Consider the following 12,292-nt stretch of genomic DNA (forward strand, 5'->3'; position numbering starts at 1 on the left):
GTCTGCCACCTCTTGTTAGTGAAATAATTATCTTATGAGACCAGTGGTGGCTCAAGCCCAAGCCTAAGGTCCCCATTAAAAAAAGGTATCTTTAATAAAAGGTCACACTCAGATTATAAAAATGTCCACAATTGTCATATATGATAATTACAAGTTAAAAAAAAATTAAAAAAGGGTGAGTATTATTTTTCTCATCTCTTAAATATTAAAACAATAGAAACTCATTCTAATTGAAAATCCTAAACCATCATAGAAAAAAAAAGTTGTAACTTGTAAATATGTTGAATCATCAATAATGATTAATTTTTTTTAAGGGTTGAGGCTATAATTTTATAAACCAATATCCTATATAATAGATTGTTACTATCAGCCAACCTTATCTTCCATATGGCCTGTATGGCCTGACAATGGCCACGTATCAAACGATTCTTATCACTTTCTTAACACCAAAATCAAAATTGAAAATTAGATTATAACTTTACTTAATGATGTATCACAATATCTAAAGATAAATTAAACCTCCTTTAAAAAAAAAAACTATATTTTCACTGATTTTGTTAATTTTATGCTTGAATCATAACATTTGATTTTTTGTATGAAATTTCCTTTGTTTGGTTAGTATAAATTTATCAAATTAACATTAGTTTGATTTGTATCAAATAAATTTATTTAATTGATGTTTAACTACAAAAAGTCCTATATAAATTTTCGCTTTTAAGACTTAGATTAGAATGAGATAGTCATATTAAGTGCTCTTCTAACATGTGGTGGGCCCCATATGTCATGTCGGAGTGAGTACTACTCGCGATACAAGTTGATCAACACCACAATCTCTCATGGGACTAGCATGGTGAAGGAAGGTAGTGTAATGGAGGAAGTGTGATGGTGTTTGTGGGTGAAGAAGATGTGAAAGTCAAGGGTGGAGAAAGATGAGTTGTCCTTAAAAATATTTTTTAAATAGCATAGTTGGTCCTAAATTTAACCTTTGTTTTAAAATAGTCTCTATAATTTAAAAAGTTTACTTTAGTCTTTATGCTTTCAAAATTCTTTCTAAAGGGACCTTATTGTCATTGGAAGGATATAAAATGGTGATGTAGCAAATGGATAGACTCCACATCTTAAAGTGACTTTGGTTTATGAGTTTTATTTACTAAAAGTATTTTTCATCAATCGGCCAATAATAAGGACCCATTTGAAACATTATAGATTATATGATTCTATATGATTGATTTGAAACAAAAGGTAAATATTGATGATTAAATATGCAATTTAACCTCTTTCTTTATTAAGGATTAGGGGTGGGGTTCCAAGAGGTTGAGTAATTTATATTTTTTTTTGGAAAGTAGTTGGCAATTTTAGAGTGGGGATAAAAAAAAAAACAAATAAGATCACATAGCAAATTGTTTATTTAATTATTGATATAGTTATTACAAAGTGTCATTTTAGTTTGTAAATGCCTTATAGTAAAAGATATAATATCCCTAGCACTTATAACCTAAATAACTAATGAAATTGAAGATATATACTTTGTATGGTTGATGCTCCTTAATTTGAGGTCAAATCATGTTTGAGGACTAGGGTTAGGAGTTGGGGCATAGGGCTTAACATCTTTTTAAAAGTTAAAAGCCTTATAAATTATTATGTGTGTGAGTCATTCTTGAACGTGAGAAGAGTGACATGCACATGTATTACAATTTTATTTTTATTTTTATTTTTATAGAAAATGTGTGGGGTATTTTACAGATCCAATGGACCTTCAATTAATTTAACAAAAGACGGGGGGAAAAAAGAAAAATCCACCAACAGGCATTTTCTTTTATTAGTTATTACAACTATTTTGTCTTTCGTTCCTATATCTTTTGGCCATAAATCCCATCTCTTCTAAGTAATATTATGGAATGACAACACAAAAAATTGTGGAAAAAAAATCGTAGAAAAAAAATTCCTCTCTAATATTGCTCGAGCCTTGCTAGAAAGCACTGAATAAAGCATTGGAAAATTCAGCCCCTTTATCATTCACTTCACTTTAATTATTCCACCACAATACATTCAACAAAAGTGAGTCGGTACTTTTCTCAGCAAAATTTTGAACTTTTCAATAATATTGGTCAAAGTGTAAAAAGTTGCTTAAACTTACTAAGACACCTTTTCCCCATCGTAGTACCCGAGCACATGGCACTGAACCCATCATTTTTCACAATCTTTTTCACTACATTTAAACTCTCTCAGACTCTCTTTTTTTCAGCTTTTGGAGAACCCCATCAAACTAACTTTTACATTCATGCCTCATTTTCAAGCCTATTTTTTCGAGGGAAATATGATCAGAGAAGAAAAAGGCTGTTCGTTATCCCCACCATTATAGCAACATCTCCCACTCGTCAATATCATCTCTGAATTATATGATGATTTTATTTGTTCACTTTCGGAGATTGAAATGCAAACAAAGAATGGGTGAGCGCGTTGTTACACCTTTTCCTTGATTGCTCCCTCACAGATCTAGTGGCTGTGGACGCCATGCAGATAGAGATAATGGCAATAAATGAATTTTGTTTTTATATTACAAGTCAAGTAAGTCATTCAACGGATTAAGATAATTTTATATATCTATTTGTTACGTATGTTTGCGTCACTAGCCGACGAAATTAAAAGAATTTTTTATATAATAATAATTAAAAAAAAGAACTAAACTCTTAAGTCTAAAGGGGCAAGATTTTTATTTTTATTCGGTAAACTACTTTCAAAGAATTTCCTTCAATCCATTATAGACATTTATTTACTTTTTATTTATATGATTTATTAATTAATATAAACTAATCACTAACCCGTGTAATGCATAGAAAATGCATCGAGTATGATATATGAATTAATCTTAGTTTATTTTACTACAAAGCATAAATCAAATTCGTAAATAACAACATATAGCAAAAGCATATATTAATATCTATATGTTTCAACCATTTATTAATATAAATAATAGTTCATGAAATTTTCATTAATAATGACGTTTATTATTATTTACAATGCATAAAAAACTTATGGAACATAAATTGAATTTGTTTCCCAATATACTGATTGCAGTTCTTGATCTAACTTCAAAATAAAATTTGCAAAATATGAATTTAATACTTTAAAAAAAATTTATATTCCTAAACTTATTGTTTAAAGGGATAAAACCACAAACCTGTTAATCCCAAAATATCATTTGATCTGAGAAATTTTGTTAAAATCCATATTTCATAACTCATTGATTCCCATTTTCCATTAGCAAGTACTACATAATGTCTAAATGTCTCTATTGATTCCTAAGATTCATTTTTTCCATTCAAATCAAATAATAGCAAAGATAAAATCCATAAAAACTCTAATATATGCATAAACATCATTTCCAAACATGTATGTTTAGAATCAAAACATACAATGGTAAAACAATATTTCTATCAAATTATCATATATATGTGTGTCTATATATATATATATATATATATATAAGCGTCCAACGTAAAAAGACAATTCTAAAACAAATTGTAATGAATTCTAATCCAGACCTACTATATCTGAAAATCTAGAACAACAAAAATTGAAATTGCTATAAAAATAATAATCCATGACTATATATTGTTGTTGAAATCTTCTACACAGTTTAAGATAATGTAAAAAAATTAACCTAAAAATTTAAATGTTAAAACTTTCAAAAGGCCAAAAAAAAAAAAAAAAAAAAAAAGATTGGAAAGATTCAAGTTAAAATCTGTGCGTGGTTGAGATTTGACAGGTTGTTCAAGTATTGCAAATTCATATTTAAATTAAAAAATTAAAATATTATGAGCCTCAAATTTATTGAAACAAAAAAAATTAATATGTGACTACACAGTAAATAAATAAATATAAGAAAAAAAAAATCCATTGCTATAGGTGTTAAAATCTGTCGGACAGTTTCAAGTTTTAGATATTGCGCACTGATTGTGAAGGAGTTTGCATTGTATGATTTCACAAAAATTGCAACGAAGAATAGAATGAGACATTGGATTAAGAAAAAAAAACCCCAAATTAAATAAGTTATTTAAGTATTTATGAACTGTATAAGAATAAACTTAACAGTATTTAAATATGATATAAAACCCAAAAACAATACTTTGAAGCCAAAAAGTCACTGTGCAATGTCCAACGCTGGAAACCAATTTCGAGAACAAAATCAACTAAACAGTTTGATAAATATATATTTATTATATTACAATTAATCTATAATATAAGCTAAGAAATAGTAAGAGAAATATAAGAGAAAGATGGGTTACCTTAAAAAAAAAAATCCATGGCTATATATTGTTGTTGAAATCTTTTAGATAGTTTCAGATAATGCAAAAAAGTAACCTAAAAATTTAAATATTAAAACTTTCAAAAGGCCAAAAAAATTTAAAGATTGGAAAGATTCAAAGTTGAAATCTGTGCGCTGTTGAGATTTGTCAGATTGTTCAAGTATTGCAAATTCATATGTAAATTAAACAATTAGAAGATTATGAGCCTAGAATTTATTGAAACAAAACAAATAATATGTGACTACACAAGAAATAAATATAAGATTTTTTTTTAAAAATTTTTTATGTGCAGACATTAATCGTGGATTTGGATGTGCAAACCATTTTATTTTCATGAGGATCATCGAAACTACATGTATGAAACCATTAGATACACCATTTTCACCATCAAACCAAAAAATTATGTGAAACCCAATATTGCTCATAAAAATATAAAAATAAGTTTCCTTATACTTACCTCTTCAATATTTTTCTTTGTCTCCAAAGGTTAAAATTTGGCTCTTTCTTGTCAACCCGATATTGCTCATAAAAATATAAAAAATAAGTTTTCTTGCACTTACCTCTTCAATATTTTTATATCTCCAAAGGTTAAAATTTGGCTCTTTCTTGTCAAGCACAAAAGTAAAAGCTACTTATCCAGGCAGTGAGAATCAAATTTGTATGAGTTGAATCATAGGGTTTGGCTTAGATGAGCAAAGAAAAGGAAGAGAGGGATGGTATTAGTGGGTTTGCGTTGACAGGGACGAACTCAGGATTTTAAGTTAACGGGGGCCAGAGTATAAAGAAAGAAAGAAAGGAAAAAAAAAAAAAAAACCCTCCAAATATGCGTTCATATGGTATTAAAAAAAATGATAAATACACAAAATCATTGTTTCTAAATACATTAAGATGCAATCATTTACCAACAAAGACAAAAACAAAAACGATATTTTTTTTTTTGATACTAGGTGTAGACATCGTATTTTGTCTGCCCTCGATTTGTGTGCCAAATCCCGAAAATTCCAAAAATATTCTCTTTTCTCCATAGGGCTGCGGAAACATCTAGATTGATGTGGCGCAACGCATTTGGGCATCAAAGTACTCGAAGTGCTATTTCAGGTCAAATTGACCAAAATGCCCCTAATCAACCCTAGGTTGACCGAAAGTCAAAGTTGGTCAAAATCATCCCAAAACAACATTTTCTAGGTTTCTACATCAAACCTGAGCTCCTCGGTGAATTTTGTCAACTTTGACCAAGTTTGACTCGAGGTTGACTCCCAAGGACATCAAAAACTCTAATTTAGATCTAACTGTTAGAATAGGTTGGGACCATCTCCATTGTGAATATTATCAAATTCTCTTTCCAACGACTATTCATGTATTGAAATTGGAGTTAAAACGGTTGAGATATTTAAAAAACTGTAAAAGCGCATCAGCACGCTTCTTGAGGCCATAACTTTTGATCCAACCATTGGATTTTCAATTTCTTTAATGTTATGGAAACTAGATATCCATATCTTTCCAGAGACACCAAGATCAGTTCAATCCAAGTTTGAAAAGGCCTTCAAATATGCGTCAAAATTCGAACCAAAAAAAGACCAGAATTGCTGATGTCAGCAAGGTGGCTGGTGGTCGGCAGCCCTAGAAGGGGCGTCGACAACGGAAGGGTCACTTTTTCGCTGTAAGGGCCTCTAGACCCCTTATTTTGCACACACACACAAAAAAAAATATATATATATATATATATATATATTTGGGCAAATTCTCTTTCTAATTTCTTTCCCAAACACATCAAAATACCTCTAAATACCTTAGATTCTCTTCTTTTCTCTATAATCTTCAGGGTAGTGTTCTTGCACTCAATCTTCTTCTCCTTGGTTTCATACCTTGGATTTGAGGTTTAGGGGTGTGGATATAGCATTTTAGCTACAATCCACACCTTTTTCTCTTTACTGCTTTTCCTAGCTTTATTTTCCTAATAAAATGCTTTTATTACTTTTCCTAGCATGTTCTTGCCTATATGTTATTTGCCATGTTTGTGTTTAGATCCGCATGCCTACGTGTTCCTTGCTATGTTTATGCTTAGATCTACATGTCTATGTGTTCTTTGTCATGTTTGTACTTAGATCTACATGTTAGTGTTTAGATCTATGTTCCTATGCTTAGATCTATGTGTTTTTGTGCTCCATGCCATGCTTGTGTGCTCGGATCTATGTTGGTTGATATGCCATGTGCTACTTTAGCCCTTTGCCCCTTAATAACTCTCTTTCTTGCTTTATGGCCCTTTCGATGAGGTGTAGATCTAGATCCCGTGGTCTAGGCCTACATCCACACACCTAGGCCTATATTAAATGGTTTGGATCATTTCCTTTGCATGTCTATGTTTATTTGTTTGCTTTTATGCTTTATCTCTATATTAGCCTCTCTAGATCTAAACTTTGCCATGCTTTGTGCCCTTCGTGGGCTTGTGCTTGCGTGGTTACATCCACCCCTCCTAGGGTTTGTTTGGATGTAACCACATGTGAGATAAACCCCTGTGGTGTTGGTGTACTTGATTCATGTCTTTCTCCGCTCCGTGCGATGTTGATATGCTTGCCTTGCTTGCTTTGTGCCACCCGTTTGGCTTTCTTTGCTTCTTTACATCTTTGCACGCTTGCCTACATGTTCATGCATGAGTCTATGTGTCGTCTGTAATCCAATCCAATGGAACTAGGGTCACTCGATCCAAACCTACATTTGTCCTCCTAGGACATCCCCTTTTGTTTGATAACATGCTTGTTTGCCTCCTTTGTATGCTTCACATGTCTGTTTGCCCCTGTTTGGCATCTTTTGCTAGCTTGTCTTTTAGCATGCTTTCCTTCTATTTGTTTCTTTGCTTGTCTGCTAGTTTGTTTCCTTGTTTGTTGTATGTACACGTACGAAGCGAGGACGCTTGAAACAAGGGTGCGACATCCTAAGTGCAAGCAAAAAAGGGCAAGGATACAAGCAAGGGGATGCAAGCCCATAAAAGACGATGTTCAATAGATTAGGAGGCCTAGCCCTTCTAGAGTGGTCTTCTCTTTCTCTCTCTCTAAGCCTCTTCTCTAGAGCATGTATTAGGGTCCCCTTTCATGTACCCCCTTTTTATTTTACTGCTCCTTGCTTGGGCCATGTTCCCTGGATATGACAATGTCTGTTTTACATTTCTTGTACCTTATTGGGTCATACCCTTAGAACGTTGGCAACGTCTTATTTACTTTCCTGCTCTGTATGGTTGCATTGTGCATGATGTATGTGTGTGTGTGTATATATATCTACTTGCTTGTATATGGGTGATTGTGCACTTTGTATGATGGACTCGTGTGGCTACGTGAGTGCCCTCGCTAGTCATGAGAGCTCTTGACCTTGTAGTATGGGTATGTGCTTAAGGTAATTGCTGTAGGTGAATATTCATACTATATTGTGTGCATGATCATCGCAGTGTGATTGTCTCGATCTATGTCACCAAGTGAAATTGGTTTTCCTATGTATGCGACGCGCATCAACATGCTTGATGCTTTGAAAGGTTTCAACTTGTCATGATGCAGGCATGTCGATATGTGCTGTATACATAGACACGAAACCCTGCTGATGCACCATAGCACACCAAACATGAAACTCTGCGGGATTTTCGCCTTGAAAATGGGGCATCCCATTGTTGTATTCTCATGACGAAAACTTGGTGAGAATAGTGTTTGGCGTGCTATGACGCATCTGAGGCGAAGCGTTGCTGGATTTCCGTCACGAAAATAAGGCAAAATCCTGCCGGATTTTTGTTGTGGAAATTTGGTAGCGATTTCAAACACACTTGGAAAGCATCGATCGGGACCACACCCATTACGAAACCAAACCTCAAAGCCTAACACATTTAAAGCCCCGAAAAGTTAATGCCAATAGCTTGTTTTCAATTGCCAATGTTTGAAAATTATGATTTTACTAAAACAAAGGACTGTCTATGGACAGGCATTGTGGGGTGCCTAACATCTTCCCCACACGTAACCAGACTTCCGAACTCAAGAATCAAGATTTTTTACCCATCCATATTAGATTAGGAAAAACGACATTTTTCTTAACCTAAGATCGGAATAAAATCAAATAGAGTCAGGTAATCAATCATACCTTAGAAAAAACCCAATGATTGGTGGTGACTTCACTTACCCTTAGTAATTTCCTTAAAATTGACTCACATTCCAATCACACACCCAAGGTATAACACACCTCCTCTACATATAGCGTGTGAGCGTCGCCACGATGTGTAGTCAAGTAGCTGCGAGGCGTTGACACTAGACTGGCTAGGATTTTTTTTTTTTTTTTTGAAGTTAAAGCATTTGTAGTGGTAGTACTAAAAATTTTATCTTTTAACATCTCAAAAAACTACTTTATCTATTTCACCATCTTACTTTACAATACAAGCAATATCAAATATATATATATTTATATATATATATATATATATATTTATCATTTCATTTAATGTAATATAAACAACTCATTAAAATAATAAAGGAAGAGAGAGAATTTGAGTTTTTTAATTGAAGGAAGAGATATAATTTTGATAAAATATTGTATTTTATTTTTAACAACTTGCTACAGTCAGCTGGTATTTATACCTTTTACTGTAGTTGCAAAAATTTAGTTTTAGCTTCTCCAATAACACATGATTTTTTGGTTCTTTGGTGGTAAGATAGTTTTTTTTTGCTAAAAGACAATCATCATTGTGAATGTTTTTATTGTTTTTGTAAAGTTTTTGGATTGGATAGTTGCTATTTGGGTGAGGCAATCTAGGCTTATTGAGGAGAAGGGGGGTCTAAGGTTTTGTAAGGGGGACCCAACTACAAAATAAAATAGATAATAACTATATTAAAAAAAAAAAAAAAAAACATTTGGACCCGAGGGGGCCCGAGCTCCCTTGGGCCTCCACCTGGGTCCATCCCTGGCGTTTGAGAAAACCTAGAATGCTTGACTTAAAAAAAAAATATATATATATATATATATATATATTGGTGAAAAGAATTTTAAATGACTAATGATGTGGAAAATTGTGAGGCCTTCAAAACTTAGGTGGCAAGCTTTTGTGAGGTTAACAAAAAGTTAAAGGTTTTGGTTTTATAGTATATATAAATAAGTTACATGATTTTTTTTTTTTTCAAAAATGATTATTGAATATATAATGTGATTGAAAGTGCACATGAACAATCATAGTAATTATCATGTTTAGAAAAACTTGGAAACTAAGCAAGCCTTTGAACTACAAACAAACTTCATCCTCTCATGTTTTTATTTGAGCACAGTATGGTTTCTCCTAACAATGGATGAAAAAATTAGAATGGTTAATATATTTTTCTCATGTCATTTTCCTCTATTTTCTTTGTCATTATACGATTTGTTAATGAAAGGGTGTTTTTTTAATGATAAATTAACTCGTATAGATTAGCGGATCAAAGTTGTGGTATCTTGCCAGCATCAGAGTAGAATGCTAATTAGGCTCCAGTTCATTGGCGTGAAGTGAAGCAATAGGAACTTGTAACTTTGTTTACTTTACAGGCTTATTAGAGCATCAGTATCCAGAGTTGTAAAACTCCTATTATGCTATATTTTAGCATCAAACCACAAAAGAGAAGCATTACCTGGGAGACTAATTGTAAAAGAATTTACAACTGAGTTACAGTAGTGTCCTAAATTTAGAACCTACTATAACAATGTTGCGAAAATAAAATGTTTTTTTTATTCCTTCTCTTCCTAAAATATCTCATTCTTTCTCTCTCTCCAGTCTCTCATCTCCTCTCTCTCTGTCCTCTCTCTTCTTTTCTACTTTCTCTGTCTTCGACTCTTGCTTTCTCTCCTCCCTCTCTCTAACCCGTGTTGTGGGTGCGGGTTGGATGTGAGAATCGGTTGACTCAGTGAGTGGTGGATGGGTTGTTGTTTTGGGTTTTGGCACGATGGTTGTGATTTTTTTAGATGGGTTTATGGTGGGTGGTGAATGGGTTTATTGTTTTGGGTTTTGGCATATTCTAGTGGGTTTGTGGTTTTGGTGGTGGTTGTTGATGTGGCATGGTATGCTGGTGGTTTGGCTAATTGTGGTGGTTGCTTTGGTGGTGATTATGGATTTTTGTTGTGGGTCAGGTTCATGATGGTGGTGGGGTGGGTTTCGCAATAGGTTTGCGGTGATGGCTTGTTTCTGACGATTTTTTTGAGTTTCTGTTATTGGGGGGTTTTGGGTTTGTTCACAGTGGTGATGATGGTGGCAGGTGGTTTGGGTTTTATTTGGGTATTGGGTTTGAGTTTGAATTTGGGTATTGAGTTTTGTTTAGGTTTGAATTGGCGGCTGTGGCAGTGGGTGGTGAGATTGGGTTGTCAGTGGTGATGAGTGGTTGAGAGAGAGAGAGAGAGAGATGGTTTTGGGTTATATTATTTTATTGTGTAAATATATTATTATAATGTGTTGTATAGGGAAAAAAAAAATTGGGTTGTTGGATATATTATAAAATGTGATGGTATAATAGATAAAGAAGGTTTTTAGATGGTAAAATAAAACATTTTTTGCAATTCCGAATGCTAATGCTCTTACGATGTTATCTTCGGCTTCTGCTCTATACTTGACTTTGGCTTCTCATTGTATACGAAAAGAAAGCTAACTTTGCTTTTATTCTTTCTTTTAATGGGCTTAGATCAAGTCCATGGCGCTTTTAGTGTTGCTTAAAGCCTAATATGACTCTTTACTAGTAGCTTGTTTGGGAAGAGGGGAATGAATGAAATAATGAAAAAATAATTTTAGAATATTTTTTTAGTATTTTGTTTGTGAGTTTTTATGGAGGGAATTGACTTCATTCCCTTATTTGGAAGTTTAATTGAAAGAGGATTGAATGAGTATAAGGGAACACTCATTCTTTACTATTCCCTTAAAACCTCAAAATTTCATTGCCCCAAAAAATTAGGAGGAGTTGGAGTATATATAATTGGATTTAATGAATTTTTTTAACTAAAACTCCCAAATTACCCATATATTTAGCCATTTATTTTAAAATAAAGGTCTAATAGTAATATTAGTATAAATGATTCCACTTATTTTCCTTTATGGTAAATTACAAATTTAGTCCCTATCCTTTACACCATATCTCAATTTGGTCCTTAACTTTTCAATTATGTCAATTTGGTCTCTAACTTTTTTAGTATCGTGTTAATTTAGTTATTTTTGTTATCTTTTAGATGGAAAAAACTGATGTGTCAAATAGAATAACGAAAAAATATTTTTTATATCACATCAACGACCAACTAAGGGGATGTTTGGATGACCTGTTTTCGTAACTCAATTCTCAATTTCCATAACTCATAACTCAAAAATGGTGAGACTCATAGCAAAAAGTTTGTTTGAGAAGTCCATAACTTTGTTTCCATCACTCAATTCTCTGATTTTTGAGTTATGAGTTATGGAAACTGAAAACATATTTTGGCTGTTTTCAGTTTCCATAACTTATAACTCAATGACAATATTGTAATTAAACACACATAGGGGACCCACAAACAGTACTCAGCCGCACCTTTTGACCACCTTTTGACTCTTTTTTTTCCTTTCTTCTCCTGAGTTGGCTGTTCGGTTCTTTTTTTTTTTTCTTCTTCTTCTTTCACTAGTTCGGTCTGTTCTGGGTTTCTTTTTTTTTCTTTTTTTTTTCACTGGTTCGGTCTGTTCTGCGTTTCTTTTTTTCTTTTTCTTTCACTGGTTCGGTGAGTTTGGGTACTGAAGAGAAAAAAAAAGCTACACCGGGTGACAGGTATGGAGCCCACAAATAGTGTAAAAAATATTGAGTAATGCGAAGTGAGTGATGGTGCCAAACAAACATGGTATTTTAGAGTGATGAGTGATGAGTGAGGAGTGACGAGTGATGAGTGATGAGTGACGGAAATTGAGTGACCAAAAAAAGCATCCAAACATGGGCTAAACTGCCATGTCAAATTAAAAAAGAAAAAATCTCCAGCAAATGTTTACA

Source organism: Quercus lobata, chromosome 7, assembly GCF_001633185.2.
Source record: "Quercus lobata isolate SW786 chromosome 7, ValleyOak3.0 Primary Assembly, whole genome shotgun sequence".
In the NCBI taxonomy this organism is placed as follows: Eukaryota; Viridiplantae; Streptophyta; class Magnoliopsida; order Fagales; family Fagaceae; genus Quercus; species Quercus lobata.